The 16461-nt window shown below is 39.0% G+C and overlaps 1 protein-coding gene across 3 annotated transcripts in view; it reads left to right on the forward strand.

Moving 5' to 3' along the window:
- VWC2 (von Willebrand factor C domain containing 2) overlaps nucleotides 1-16461 on the forward strand; it is a 764887-nt gene that overhangs the window by 66156 nt on the left and 682270 nt on the right. The gene's annotated exons all lie outside the window — the stretch shown is intronic.

Consider the following 16461-nt stretch of genomic DNA (forward strand, 5'->3'; position numbering starts at 1 on the left):
GGGGTCTGCAGACTCCATTCTGTATACAATTTGCAAAATACAGACATCTACAAATCATTCTCTGATTTCCACAGCCATTTTGGTTGTAGGGTATTGACCAAATGACGAATACAAGGATATTGAAGATAAAGACATGACTAGCCACATGCAGGGTGAGGGTGTGCCAAAACCAAAATATATACATTTTAAAGTATAGTATTTTTCTCTTGCTAAAGCTCCAAGAACTGTATTTTAATGCTAAGGATAGTGTGTGTCTGTGTATGTGTGTGTTACATACAGTTACACACACACATGTGTGTGTGTGTATATATATATATATATATATATATATATATATATGTATATGTATATGTATATATATATATATATATATATATATATATATATATATATATATTACACAATGTTTACAGATAAATATAATAATAAAGTAACAGAGGTTTGTTTAGTAATTACCTGGGTACATGGGTGTGGCAGGCGCAGCACCCTTTGGTGCCTTGTGCGCTGTGGCATTAGAAAAATTATGCAATTGCTGTTTCTTTGTTTGATTAGACTGACTTTACTCTGTAATTCCTCCAATGCCGCTCTATGGATGCAGTAGGTTTAAAGAGCACACCGAATACTTTAGTTAACTTCTTTAATAACTTCAATCTTCTTCATATAACTGCTTACAATGGCTTATTTCTTTCATATTACAATGGTTTAATTCGTATTACAGTGGTTTGATTCGATAGCTTATCTCAATAGATTCGTTAAATTCGTTATATTCGTTATATTCGATTACTTATCTCGGTACATTCGATAGGTTCGATAGATTCGTTAGCTTATGTCGTTAGATTATTTTGGTAAATTCGGTGGAACTACAAGTAAACACACACACAACAGTTTTTACATACAGATCTACCTGCACTGTTAAACAATAGAGGAACACACAAGTGCATTAAATACCTATTTGGCCTTCTCTGTTTCCATAAAGCTTCTCTGACTGGAACTTGTCTGTTTCCTCTTCTGTCTGGTGAGCATGTGTCTCTAGAACAATCTAGCAGGGAGTTTTACACAGGCATAAATGTGAAACTGGCTGGGATTGGTTAAGGCTCTGTACAGTGTGAGGCTGTCTGCGATTGGCTCAGCTCTATACTAACTCTTAAAGGCATATTTTCCTTTTCTGCTTCTGCTAACACAATGAATATATAAATGTCATATAACAATCAAAGACATAAATTACAGCAATGATTCTGCTTTTGGCTTTAACATATGTACATATATACTGTACTGAGGTTATTGGCAGGTTTGGTATACACATATATGTGAACCATATTAGCAACCTAGGACTGGTCTTAGCTGGCCAGCTACAATGGGGACAACTGTATGTGCTGATCTTATTGGCTCTGTTTCCTGCTTTGTTGTGCTACACAGAAAAAATGTATCCTACTACTTCTCAATCAATTAAATCTTCAAGTTTTTACTAAAAAAAAAGCAATGCATTCTATTGCAGGTATTTCCAATGAGAAGTAAGCACTGAGTACCATTATATGTTTTTGTGACCTTTAATATGCAAGGGATTCCCAAATTTGTTCAGTTGTTTAAAGATGAATTGTATTTGTGTAGCAAGTGGCAGATTTTTTATTTGTGAGTAAAATACAAAATAATTAAAACAATATAATATTTTCTGTATCTGTGCTATAAACCAGCGATTATAGATGAAGAGCTGGCCCATGGTCATAAAGGTCATGATTTACCTGACTCCACCTACTATCATATAATGAGGACTAATCCCATTGACTTTTGAGATGAAGGTGATAAATTTTATTAAGTATGGTTTTTTTTTTTTTCTTCTTTTTTTTTTTTTTTTGTAGCCATGTATTTTTAATGTATTTTCTCTTTTGTCTCTTCTCTCGCACTGATATAATATCAAATATTTGTTTCTGGATACAATACCAATAATACTTGTGTTAGATATGACCATCTGTTGTAATACTTGTATAAAAAAAAATAGTATGTTTCTTTCCCTTACTAGTTGAAAAAGTATATACAGTAAACTGTGCAGAAAAAGCTCTTGTTCTGAAACATGCAACACGACGCAAAGCTTTGTGGGGGTGGGGGGGATGGAAGGCTGGTTTTCTTCTCCCACCTGAACTATGGCATACTACATTGTTACTGGCTTAAGCAGGGGGACACATCTGGCACTGCAGGATCTGAGTCCCTGGCGGCGTAGTGTGTTACTGATGGTAGCCTTTGTTACGCTGGTCCCAGCTCTCTGCAGGTCATTCACTAGGTCACCCGTGTGGTCCTGAGATTTTTGCTCACCGTTCTTGTGATCATTTTGACCCCACGGTGTGAGATCTTGCGTGGAGCCCCAGATCGAGGGAGATTATCAGTGGTCTTGTCTGGATTTTTTTTCTCATTTTGTCTCTCATAGTTGAGGTCTACCTATGATGCTAATTACAGGCCTCTCTCATCTTTTTAAGTGGGAGAACTTGCACAATTGGTGGCTGACTAAATACTTTTTTGCCCCACTGTATTTACTAGGGTTATATAATAGGTACCTCCATACATGACCAGAAAAGACATTATCAATATATAATCTACTTTGGAAAACCCAGGTGGTTCTTAGGCATTATACCCTGGATACTAAGAACTCCAGAAGTTATCTTTATTGCATACTTACATTGGTCCAGCTTTGTACAATGCAAGTATGTATCTCTCATACCAGAGAAGATAATGGGAAAGTTGACAATTACTATACTAGTCAATGCTGGCTTGGGGGACACATATTGTTTTAAATTGATCATTCAGTGGGGAAAGGGTCTTTTCTTGTGGTTTGAGGGGGCAACATTGAAAAACGTTTAGGAAATACCTAAAAGCTGTAGATGTTTTCACATAACATTACAATTGTTAGGGTCAGCAACACCGTATTATGGCATCACAACAATTGCATGTGTAATAATTTAGCAAGTTCTGCACCACAGCCATTAGGCCTATTTGGATAGGCTACACTGCCTTAGAGACTGAGCTGGCATATTTCATATGGAAATAAAAAAAATGGAGTATATTTGTTTCAAATTTAAAAAAAACGCACATAATTTCAGCACACTTTTTGAATCCTTTATTGGTTAAGCCACAATTATGGCGCAAGCACGTTGCATGCAGAATGAAAACAATGAGGGGTTTATTTACTAAAGCTGGAGAGTGCAAAATCAGACTCACTTCTGCATAGAAACCAATCAGCTTCCAGGTTTCATTGCCAAAGCTTCATTGAACAAGCTGAGGTTATAAGCTGATTGGTTTCTATGCAGAAGGGAGTCTGATTTTGGACTCTCCAGCTTTAGTAAATAAACCCCACAGTGTCTTGCTTACAAGACTAAAGATGGAAAAAGGTCACAGATTTTCATCATATTTAGCCTGTATGAATGGCATATTGCATCTGTAAATTTAAAAAAAGTGTATTTTATGCTAAATTAAAGGTAAACAACATAAACCAATTTGCACCATGCCCCTTGAATCTTTTATTGGGTGAATGCAAGTACATTGCATCTGAACAATAAAAATGAGTGTCTTGTTTGGGAGACTGAAGATGGAAAAAGGAGATTTTCACCACAGATACCAAGCCTGTATGAGCAGACTGCAAATTCTGAGTGATCAAATGTACATATTGCATCTGGAACAAAAAAGTAGGTTGTTTATGTGTACAATTGAAAATATAAGGATTGAACAGAATTGTACCAAATATTTCACGTCTCCACCCAAATATGCAACCAGTTCTGTGAGAGAGAGCAAGCATATTTCATCTAGAAGCAAAAATTACCTTATATTTTCAAAAACTGTATAAAAGGGTAATTCCACTTTTGTGGGGAAAAATAGTGAATTAAAAAAAATAATATAGCTTATACAATACAAACAAGTCATATTGATATTGGATGTTATTCAGAATTACTTTTCCTTTCCAATCTGTAGTGCTGTAATTGTCTGTAAAATGCAATGCACGATGGTTACCTGGAGGCACAGATGGTGTACCCCTAGAAATGTAATTCTCTGCTTGTGTGATTGGCTTACTGATTTTCCCAGAAGTCTGCACTAACACATTAAGTTTTTTTTTGTTCAAACCAAAAAAAAAGAAAAAAAACTGAGATTGCTGTACTAAACAAGCAATTTTAGTGCAGCAATGTCTCCCGCTGTGCCTTTGTGTTCTGACAGCGGGACTCCCCCCAGCCAGAACAAACCAATCAGACAGGATCATGGGCAGACTGACAACTCATGGGGCCCCCGGGCAATAGGGGATCTTGGAGCCCCTGTGTCCTTGCCCACACTCAAACCACACCCAAAAAGCCTATGAAAGATACCAGGGACATCTCATGGGGCACCCTACTGACCCCGGGCCCTCAGGCAATGACCCGAATGGTCAGTCCGCCCCTGGACAGGATTCTATCAGGACAGCTGTACACATGGTCCAAATGTTGGCCAGTTCCTGCTGAACCGGCCAATATTAGAAACGTGTGTACCCAGTTTAAGATATAAGTCAGATTTTGAGCATTCCCTGCAGCAAAAATTTCATTTTTGCCGAGATAATCCCAAAGGGAAATTACTTCTAAAGGGACCCTGCAATTTCCTCATTAAAGCCCTGCAGGTGCAGCAGCTGTTTCTTCAGAATAACAGAAGGTAGAAATATGCAACAATTGTTAAAATCCTTGCAATGTACATAAATTTACCTTTCCAAAGGGTATAAAATCTATCTATGTTGAGGTAGACAGCAGGGAGATAAAATCGGGAAAAAAATGCCACTTCTTTGTAAAACTTAAATCAGAAAGATTTAAATGGTTTTACCTTTTTAATTCCTTTTGAATAGACTGCAATAAATATAAAATTAGAAGATTATTTTGCATAGACATAATATAAATATTGTACAGATTTGATGCAGAGAATCTCACTCTTATTAATAAGGATAATTTTGAGGCAAAGATGTATAAAGAAATATCTATTAGCCAACAAAATTATCTAAAACTGCATTGTTTTAGACATAGGTTTTAAACATTGCAAATGTTTGCAGAACAGAATCTGAGTGTATCCCTTTTTTCAGTCAAAAATATGAATTAAAATGTATTTTCTAGAAAGACACTGTATGAAAATCTGGTATTTAATAGAAGCTAATCTTGGATACAGAGATTAGTCCCATTTTTGCATGAAATTAAATGAAAATGTATTTTTTAGATACTTTGTAATTTGTAAGGGTTTGCTTAGAAGAATATTATTCTGTTTCATGGGAGACAATTAGGGAGGCAGGGAGTTGACATATTTCATTCATAAATAATAAATACAACTGTAATGTTTCCAAAAGCACGTTATAAAACACATTACATTTTTTGCCAAACAAATTTTTAGTATATCATGTAAGGATGTTTTGGAGGCAGAGAGTAGGCAGTACAATGGCTAAATGGTTAGCACTTCCACCTGGCAGTACTAGGGTAGTTGGTTTGAATCCCAGCCACGGCACCACCTGCCTGGAGTTTGCATGTTCTCCCTGTGCCTGTGTGGGTTTCCTCCCACTCCAAAGACATGCTGGTAGGTGAATTGGATCCTGTCTAAATTGTCCCTAGTATGTGTATGTATGAATGTGAGTTAGGGACCTTAGATTGTACACCCCTTGAGGGTTAGGGACTGATGTGAATGTATAACATATATGTAAAGCGCTGCGTAAATTAGCAGCACTATATAAATACTAAGTGAAATTTTATTTTTCCAAAGACACAGTTGAAGCACAGAATCTCATCCTTATTAATAGGAGGCAAATTGGGAGGCGTGCAGTAGGCATTTTGCACAGAAATATGAAATTAAAATTTTACCCTCAAATATTTAAAATTATAAAAGATTTGACATACAAAATTACATCTTTTTAACAAAGGAAACTTCAGAAGCAGGGGAAATTCATATTTCAGCAAGAACTAACCAATGAGTAATTAGCCAACATGTAGTTTTCAAAGACACTGTATTACAATGGTATTGATGTGTTTCACCAAATCTCTCCTTTCTTCATAAGATAAAATATTCCTAATGTAGCCATGCCGATAAAAATATTTATTTTTAGAGACAACTTTTAAAACTTGGTAGCAAGTCATATTTCAGCCCAAAATATTAAATTTAAACAAATTTAAATTGGGTTTGGTATATTAGTGGTGCCAAGACACTGTAACTGTACAGAAATATTCATGCAGAGAACAAGATGCTTCCTGCCCATAATTATATTCTTTGCAATGGTGAAACAGCTGCAGAAAAGTTGGGAGTGCTAAATTAAAAGTGCCATTGCAATTAATGACAGCAGTGGGCCCTGTATGAAATGTGTTGGTGGTAGGTCTACAGTGATGGCTGCAAATGTTAACAGTACTAGGTCAGCAGTCTTAGAAGCAGGTTTAAATGGTGCCTAAGTGTGCTAATGGGGACCAGAGAGAGCAATTGTGGCAGGAAGTGGGATTTTTTTTCATTCCTGCAGCAATGAAAGGAGAGACTTGGGATGTAAAGAAAATACATAGTTTGGGAGGAAGTTTCACTAAAAAATTAAACTGCAGCAGGGTTTTGGCAGCTGTTGCTAATTAAGGATTGGTTCGTTTTAACAAATGTTAGTTGGTCAGCTGGGTCCACAGACAAATGGACTCTTTTGTCTGTCACAAAGCCTCCCACAGCACAAACAGTACATTCAGACAAGGTGCTGGCTTCTGAGCAAGCTCTGGCCAGTGGTCCATCCTTCCCCAGTAATCAAGGGGGTTGTCTATTTGGAGGGGTATCTGCCCCTGATCCCATGCACTCCCCCACCATATGATGCAGCCACTGCTTGGGTATTCAACCCCACTCCCTCTTCTCTTTTCAGAGACAGCAGGATCCAAGCCACAATGTTTGATAGACAGTATACTGGCAAACCCTAGTTCCTTCACAGTATGTCCTCCAGGTGTTTCATCTTTTGCCCCCTCTATGATGGCAGGGTGAGCTCTGTGACTTTTTTTCCTTGGAAAGTACATCCAGGAGAGTTGCCAATCAAACATGGTCTCTCTCCTTGATGTCACAATGTCCTCAGCCACCTCCTCGAAGCCACGTACAACTCGGGGTTTGTGAAAGATGAATCCAACTACTGTAACCCTTCTTCATGTAACCCTTTTTCTGAAGGAAGCCATGACAACTTTACTGCTTCTCATGCTCTTTCGGTATCTGCCTCACAGGGAGGGTGCCTGGCTATAGCAAGCCCTGGGATACAAGAAAAGTTGCCTCTTCCTCCCACTGCCATGCCTTCAGTGCCCTGTCTATATTGCCATGCAATGTATACTCCAGCAGGAAGACGAAAGGAATTGTGATGCTGATGTCTGCATTGTTACAGCTCACCATTCGGGTTGCAAACTGTGAAAATACAATGTAAGCATTCTATCTGAGATGAAACTGACGTGGGGAGAACCCATCTCCCTTGTGCCCATCCTCGTGCTGTTCTCACACAGGTACTCATGTATGGCCCACTGATGCATGTGCAGCCACTGCAGCATGAGCAAGGTAGAGTTCCTCTGGGTGAAAAAGCCACATATCAGGCAAGATATTGTGCAAGATATTGAAATTTCCTCTAATTTTAACTCGCTGTCTCGGTTTGACTTCCTGAAATGGCTACAAATTCTTCTGGCCTGCCTTAGAAGATCCTGTAATCAAGGGCACCTAACCTGGAAAGGTTGCACCACCAGGTTGAGGTTGTGTGCCAGACAAGATGGTGTAGGGTTAATCACCTCTTAGTCTGCCACTGCATCTAGAAAATGAGTCGATCATTTTATGGTCATCTGCTCCCCATTGATTCTCTCCCTCCTTGCTCTTGCAAAGTAATCACAATACATTGAAAACCTGATAAGAAGTGGGTTGGCCAAGTTCCCTTTGCTGTCAAAACTTCCTTCTCTCCTGCAAAGTGAAACATTACTTGCACAGTGTAATGTTTATTGCATGTTGACAGCTTTACAATTGCCATTGCTGACTGGTTGTCAAAAGACTTACAGTGTACAGTACTGAAAATAAAATGTTTTAGTAACAAAGTTTTAACAAAGGTTGACATTAACTGTCCCATTCCTTAAAATGCACTATTGTGAAACTGAATTAATTATTAAATGTGTATGTACTGCATTTTTTGTAATTCTGCAGTGTTCAAAATGAAAAACAAGATGTTTCAGGATTACTTTTTTTTATTGCTCCACAACGACCCAAAAAGCATGATTGTGAAAGGAATTACTAATAGTATGTCTATTGCAACTTTGTAGTGAATATTTAAACAATATTAAATACACAAATAAAGGTTAAATGCAGTTTTGGATACCATAATAGGGTGCACTGCACTTAGCTAGGACAGGTTATGCTCTCTACCTCAACTCCTCAGCTCATTTGAAAGAAAAACTGTTTATTTAAAATGGGTATAACCTACAGGTGAAACTCGAAAAATTAGAATATCGTGCAAAAGTTCATTTATTTCAGTAATGCAACTTAAAAGGTGAAACTAATATATGAGATAGACTCATTACATGCAAAGCAAGATAGTTCAAGCCGTGATTTGTCATCATTGTGATGATTATGGATTACAGCTCATGAAAACCCCAAATCCACAATCTCAGAAAATTAGAATATTACATGCAATCAATAAAACAAGGATTGTACATGGAACAATATTGGACCTCTGAAAAGTATAAGCATGTATATGTACTCAGTACTTGGTTTGGGCCCCTTTTGCAGCAATTACTGCCTCAATGCGGCGTGGCATGGAAGCTCTATATATATCTCACACACTGAATGAGGATCGATTAATAAACAACAACCAAACTGAAAAAGTAAATGTTCCAATTAATTTCTTTAATACACTAAGGGAAACCGTATTCTCTTCAAAAAACCAGAACACTGCTGATGCTGTTCTTTTTTGTATACACATTGCATTGACATAAGGAAGGAAATGCCAGCAGGAAAGTCAGGGAAAGAATAAAAAGTACATAGTCATACGATAAAAGTAAGCATTTCTGAAACAAACACAGCAAGATATATGCATTGTGTTACTTTATATGTGTTAGTATTGTAAGTACCGTATATACTCGAGTATAAGCCGACCCGAATATAAGCCGAGGTACCTAATTTTACCACAAAAAACTGGGAAAAACTATTGACTCGAGTATAAGCCCCATCATTAGTATCAGTGGGAGGAATAGTGCCCCATCATTTGTGTCAGTGGGAGGAATAGTGCTCCATCATTGGTGTCAGTGGGAGGAATAGTGCCCCATCATTAGTATCAGTGGGAGGAATAGTGCCCCATCATTGGTGTCAGTGGGAGGAATAGTGCCCCATCATTGGTGTCAGTGGGAGGAATAGTGCCCCATCATTGGTGTCAGTGGGAGGAATAGTGCCCCATCGTTGGTGTCAGTGGGAGGAATAGTGCCCCATCGTTGGTATCAGTGGGAGGAATAGTGCCCCATCGTTGGTGTCAGTGGGAGGAATAGTGCCCCATCGTTGGTGTCAGTGGGAGGAATAGTGCCCCATCGTTGGTGTCACTGGGAGGAATAGTGCCCCATCGTTGGTGTCAGTGGGAGGAATAATGCCCCATCATTAGTATCAGTGGGAGGAATAGTGCCCCATCGTTGGTGTCAGTGGGAGGAATAGTTCCCCATCGTTGGTGTCAGTGGGAGGAATAATGCCCCATCATTAGTATCAGTGACACCAATGATGCGGCACTATTCCTCCCACTGACACCAATGACACTTTCTGACCCCTGTTGCAGTATGGTGCTGCTGCAGCCAGCATATGTGGTTGCAGCAGCACCTCTGCACTGCACACTTACCCGGCTTTTCCCTCACTCGATTTTCGCGGGTCCGCTCGGCTCCGCCTCCTCGCCCGTGATTGGCCGCCTGTGTACCTTTCCTGAGCTACAGTTCTGGCGGCCAATCACTGGTGAGGAGGCGGAGCCGAGTGGCAGGAGTGAGGGAGTGGCCGGAGTGACGGAAGGAGCAGCGCTTCCTGGATGGATCATCGTGGGAGCCAGGTAAGAGACAACAGCCCTCTGCCCACCCCTGTACGCGCCCCCCTTGACGTTGACTCGAGTATAAGCCGAGGGGGCCGTTTTTTCGGGAAAAAAAAGGGCTGAAAAATGCGGCTTATACTCGAGTATATACGGTAACCATTTACAGTCTTATCTAAATATGCATATCAGATACTAAATTAAAGAAAAAAACTATAATTTGCTGCATGTTATTTGTGTACACAGTGGTATATTTATCAAAGATTCAGCATACATGGAATAGAGTGAATATTTACCAAAAAGATTCCCCCAGAGATTCCACAGGATTTTCCCATCATTTGTTCCCAACGTTCATTCTATTTATCATGCAGGCAGCTTATTAGTGAATAATCAAATCTTGACAACTCAAACACTGAAAGTACAGTAGACATACTGTCTTTGCAGTTATTTCACCTAACCTTTTGTTAAATCTTTGGAGGACTTTTCATAAATCTCCTGGTATCCAATCTCTTTACTATTTTCACAGCCAACTTTCTACTTTCCTCTTCGCATGTTGCTTTGGACTGGGCAATATGACAAGAAGATGGAAGTGGTGTTGATGCTGATGTTTCTTTTTCAATTTCTCCTGCCCTGCTGCAAGTGATGTTTGATGGCAAGATTATGCTGGATGACAGAGAACATGACAAAATATATGACTTTGGATGGAGAGAATAAAATTTTTTTTCCTCTGTGAAATATAGACAGCAGAATTTACACTGTAAAGGGCCAAAGTATAGATCTACAATAGATCTTGTCTTCTGACATGCACAGATATTGTGTTTTTCTGAAAGTGTTGTGGTGTTACAAACTCTTATGTCTTCTGCCAAACATATGTAGCACACCCGTGGGTGTTAGCAATATATTGGTATATGATGTGGGTTTCACAGCTCTTACCTGGACTGACAACACAGCAGAATCCAATGAAACACACTGGCTTTAAGAGATAAAATTCCCCTGGGGGATTTATTCCATCTAGAAAGAGGGTGCAAATATCACCTATGACTCTAAGCGTAGTGAATCTTAGTAACCGTATTGGATAATCATGTATATTAACTTATGGACATAAGGGGGTTTATTTACTAAAGCTGGAGAGTCCAAAATCAGACTCCCTTCTGCATAGAAACCAATCAGCTTCCAGGTTTCATTGCCAAAGCTTCATTGAACAAGCTGAGGTTAGAAGCTGATTGGTTTCTATGCAGAAGGGAGTCTGATTTTGGACTCTCCAGCTTTAGTAAATAAACCCCAAGGTGTCCTATACCAAACACATACATTAACAAGTATAAATGTTACTGCATAAAATAGTTACCAGCACTTAACTATGAGTGCCAACCCTCCCCTTGTCTCCTGATATCTGACCAGAACAAAAGTTCCAAAAATGCAGTCTCTAGATGGGGCCCGTTGGAGCTCTTTTTAACATAGGTGAACTGTTAAACAGAATATGGCTGATTTCATCAGAAAATCCTACAAAAATGTCTTTGAAAAATATAGTAGCAATCCTGGGTAAATGGCTTGTTCTCACTTCAGCACATATCTCTCATTTAGGGATTTCTCTGTAATTTCACTGTCTCCGATATATGTATTCAGACTTTGCAGACAAACCGAGGGAGACGACACACACTTTACTAGTCTCTGGTGCTGGTAAAATCAGTACAGCGACTTGGCGGGAAATTCCACTGGGTATCTCTCTCTGGGTCAGTGTGTCTCTAAAATGGCGACTCAGCAAAGTAACACCGACCTCATGGAGGGAGTTGCAGACAGCAGTACTCACGTCCTATATGATCTTTCACTCAGTTCAACTGTTCAGCCTCCTCTCAGTCCTCTAAGGTCCTGCAGCGCTGTCTCTGGTGTCCAACAATGACAACGGGGTCCTCTTTTCGCCAGCCCCTCCGCACTGACCTTCCTCTCCCCTCACCAAATCGTCTCTCTCCTCCTTTTTCCTGTCCTCCCTCCTAGACCTCCTGTGCCAAACTGATCATAGAGCTGGATCTGGAACTGTGGCATCTTGTGGCCGAATAAGATATTGCATCAAATTCACATACTGTACTATAATGTCTTCAGTTCTATTATTAGTAATAAGAGGTTGTTACACATACATAACATTTTGAGGAGGTAATATTGACATATGAGAATAGAATAAAAATTGTGAAAAGTATATATTGCAATGCATCAAAAATGCTAAATCAGAAGTCCAGTGGGGCCTAACATGAACATAGTAGGCTCTGATCATCCTTCCAAAGGGAAGGTAGCCAAACTTGGCAAAGGAATGCAGGTAGGAACAATATCGATGGGGAAGTGTAGCTTTCCTTCACCCTTTTTTTATTGATGGACCACAAATGAAGGGGGGGTATCAAGAATATTTTTAGTACAGCTCGAGAAAGTTATTTAACAGAAATAATTGTATATTTGTTACTTTTGATGTAGAAATGCAAAAAGAGAAGAACTAGGGCAAAGATAACAGCCCCAGTATGTCTTCTTCACACTTGCTATTGATTTGTCCAGACTTAATGCAAAGGTTGCTGTGGCAACATGTTTTTTTAGAGGAGCACCTGTATAGCAGCCATTAGTGTACCATTAGTTGTTTTTCTCTCTTACATTTAAAATACATTTACAATAGCAGCCAGTATCACAGACTAGTTCTTAAAAAGGGCCAGCCGGATCCAATCTAGATCGAATATGGGCTGCAGTTACTTAAAGACGTACCGTCTAAAATTAAGGATTGCGAAAATGTAACCGCGTTCTCTAGAGATTAGTCTCTATATGGAACCTCTAATTAATTACCTGTGAATCTATTCCTTGTGTGAAGCAATAAATCTTACAAATATATCATCCTTATTCCACCATAAATAATACAATTATGAATTCATGTGTTTCCTACATATAATGTACAAACAATCAAAGAATACATTTTCTATATCAATAAGTACATATAAAAAAATTAGAGTAATCCCAAGTGAGAAACATCCAAAGTGCAAAATAGTTCAATATGAATAATTAATATAAATTAATTCATATAAAAAATATATCTGTCTATATATATATGTATGGAATGGTCTCATGTGTTAATGATCCAAATACAAGTAGTCCAATGAGATGTGAATATCCAAATAAACTGAAAACAAAATCAAAATAATCCAATAAAGTGCAAAGTGATGCAGCTGCAGAGTGTCTATGCTGAAGTCTCAGAGATTATTCATTACCAAACACCATCACGTGTCCTTTCCCTGAGCACATGAATACTCACCCTCTATATAAACTGCAATCTCTTGAAAAGGTATGATCCAAGAAAATATATGTGTATCTTTCCAATATTTGTGAGTCTCTTTAAATGATGGTCAGTTGAAAATTTGTGTGTAAAGCTCTCCAATCTGGGTATACAATTTCCTATCCAGTCATACACTGATCAATTGTTTACTTTGATCCCATCTCGCATATCTGTATCTCTGGAAGAGAGAAGCACTGATAGCGTAAAACCATTAAAATTTTTTCACTACATAAAAGAGTTACACTTAAAATGTGTGAGTGTCTTCCCGACACTTAGGATGACTTGCTCAGTCAAATCGTGCACTGCATACTCCGGTGATGTTGCCAAGCCTCGAGCTGGCAGGCTGTGCGGGGTGATGTCATGATCCCAACCACACCTTATGCATTTCAGCTTCAAGCTGTCATCAAAGGTCCTTTTAATTTTTATTTTTTTTATTCCAAAAATACTTTGTTTTAACCACTTCCTGTCCGGACACTTTTACCCCCTTCCTGACCAGGGCAATTTTCAGCTTTCAGCGCTATCACACTTTGAATGGCAATTGCGCGGTCATGCAACACTGTACCCAAATGAATTTTTTACCATTTTTTTGAGACAGATAAAGCTTTATTTTGGTGGTATTTATTCACCGCTGGGATTTTTTTTTTTTTTGCTATGTAAATGAAAATGTCCAAAATTTTTGAAAAAAAGTGTTTTTTTAATACAATTTTGCAAATAAATAATATTTCATCATAAATCTTGGACAAAATTTATTCTGTTTATCTTTTTAGTAAAAAAAAAATCCAAATTAGTTTATAACCAAAAATTATAATTTTTAATCATTTTTTTTTACATTTTTATTTTATTTTTTTATATTTTATTTTTATTTTTTTTTACATACTGTCACCCTAGCAGTACTACTTGTGGGGGGTGATGATTTTTTTTTTTTACACTGATTGCTTTTACACCCATATAGGATGTAAAACCAATCATTTCTCTTTCTCTCTGTCTGCATTCTTGCACTCATTGAGAAGTACTGAGTGAGCTGTGATTGATCACGGCTTGTCACATGGTACTAGGCTGCTGTGAATAGCCTTGTACCATGTGATCTCTCTATAATTCACAGATTTCACACGTAGTAAGCAATGATGTCACAAGTGACATCTTGCTTACTACTTTGCATGTGATCACTGATTGGCCAATCAGTGATCACATGATCGGGACCTCATACAGAGGTCCCGTCTGACGATCAGTGTTTCACTGTGTTCGGAGGACACAGCGGGCTCCGGATCGCGGTGGTGCGCGCTCCCAGGGAGCGCGCACAAGCAGGGTGCGGGGAGGCCATTTATGAACGGCCACCCGACCCTGCAGTGCAACCGTCCAGCCGTTTATATGCAACGGCCGGTCGGGAAGTGGTTAAGAGAAAACAAAAGCATTTAGAGCATGTATAGCCATGGAGCACAGTCAAAACATAGACATGACATGTTGCTTTCCGTTTCACAGACGGGACAAATTGTAAACCGTTGTACAAGACGAAATCATGTAGAACAGTAAATCCATCATAAAAAGTAACATGGTGGATACCAAGAGGAAAATGGATAAAGTGATGTTAGTGAATGTTATCTTGTCCTGACTCTCATCAACTTTTTAATGATGAAGTAGTGTGATGGTAGGGGTAGGGAAAGCGTTGGGTACTGTGATGGTCATTGTTTACGTATTTATAGCTAGCGTATGTGCTATGGTTGAAGTTAGTCATAGCTGTGTGCAGGTAAATGCTCTATTTGGTTGGTAGAGAAGAAATGATACAGGGAAATAACAGGTGTGAAGACAAGAGGTTAGAAAAAAAGACAGTAGTAGAAAGAATTGTAGGGTGAGATGTTGGGGAAGAGAAAAAAAAAGGGGGGGGAGGGAAGAAGGCATTACATCCTCATGTAATGGCCCAGCCAGACAGGTATTACAAGTGCTTACAATATGATGTGTGAAGGATCGGTCAGTGGGGTAATGCAGGTATCAAGAACCCCAGAAGGCATGTTGAGATATAGATGAACATACCATCCTTGTGTGTGAGAGAAGTGTCTTCGGATATCAAGGTACATCCCCCTACAGCATTGTAGTTAGACATTCAGCCAAAGGGTTTAATTTTTAACCATAAGATGTGAGAAATGGATTAGGAAGTTTTTGTGCTGTAACAATAACTCTAACACCTACCACAGTATGCAGAAACAATTGGGTTGGCTCATGTCATGGGTTAGTGCTGTTGATGGATGGAAGAAGTAATTGCCTAAAAAATGGAGGACTGCTAGTTTCTTACCTAAAGCAGGTAAAACTCCATTATTCATTGCTCATGGCTCCAAACCCTTCTTTACAGTAGTAGGAGTAGCCTGTGAATGGCAGGCTAAGACAGGAGATAACATTTCACCACCTCTGGTCCATCTCCTCTTTCACCTCTCTATCTGAATCTTTTACTGTCATCTCCACTTCCTTCTCTCCATCCTCCTCCTCTTCATCCTCTGCCTTTAGGGCTTCTGATATATATATATATATAGATTCCTCTTCGAGAGCCACCACCCTTTCTTCTCTTTTTATATCCCCAAGGTCACCAACAGAGAGGTTTCAAGGCTCATGTCTTTCAGTTTCCAGGTCATTCCTGCTGATCTTAATGTCATTCCCAACATTAGCATAGGATACTGGAGCCTGGGACTCCATTGAGCTCTCAACAACCCCACCCTCCTTGCCATCATCCAGGGTGTTTACATTCACCTTTTCTCTGAGTTTTTTTTTAAGTATTCTCATGCCAGGTGAACACCACTACCACATAATGACCCCTCCAGCACCCAGGACATTCCACCATCTTAACTCCTGTTTTAAAGACGTTCCGTCACACCTGATCAACTGTGAAATCTTTCTTTGAGTGACCAAAGGAACACCAATGCCTAAAAACAAAATATTGCCAGGATACCATAAAAAAAAGGTTGTTTCCAATTGAAAAGGTGCCAGCAGCAGTTTCACATCCCGCCACTGCCATTAGAATATGACAATTGTAATTTAGGCCTCACCCTGCACAGAGATTTTCCAGCTTGCGAGGGAAATAATCTAAGTTCCAACAGACTGAGAGTGATTGTCACCGGGGTTAGTTAAATTCCACAAGTAATCCTTTACACAACCAAGTAGTAGATGTCACTGC

Source organism: Staurois parvus, unplaced genomic scaffold (genome assembly GCF_062004578.1).
Source record: "Staurois parvus isolate SC_StPar_1 unplaced genomic scaffold, SC_StPar_1.0 ptg000148l, whole genome shotgun sequence".
Classification (NCBI taxonomy): domain Eukaryota; kingdom Metazoa; phylum Chordata; class Amphibia; order Anura; family Ranidae; genus Staurois; species Staurois parvus.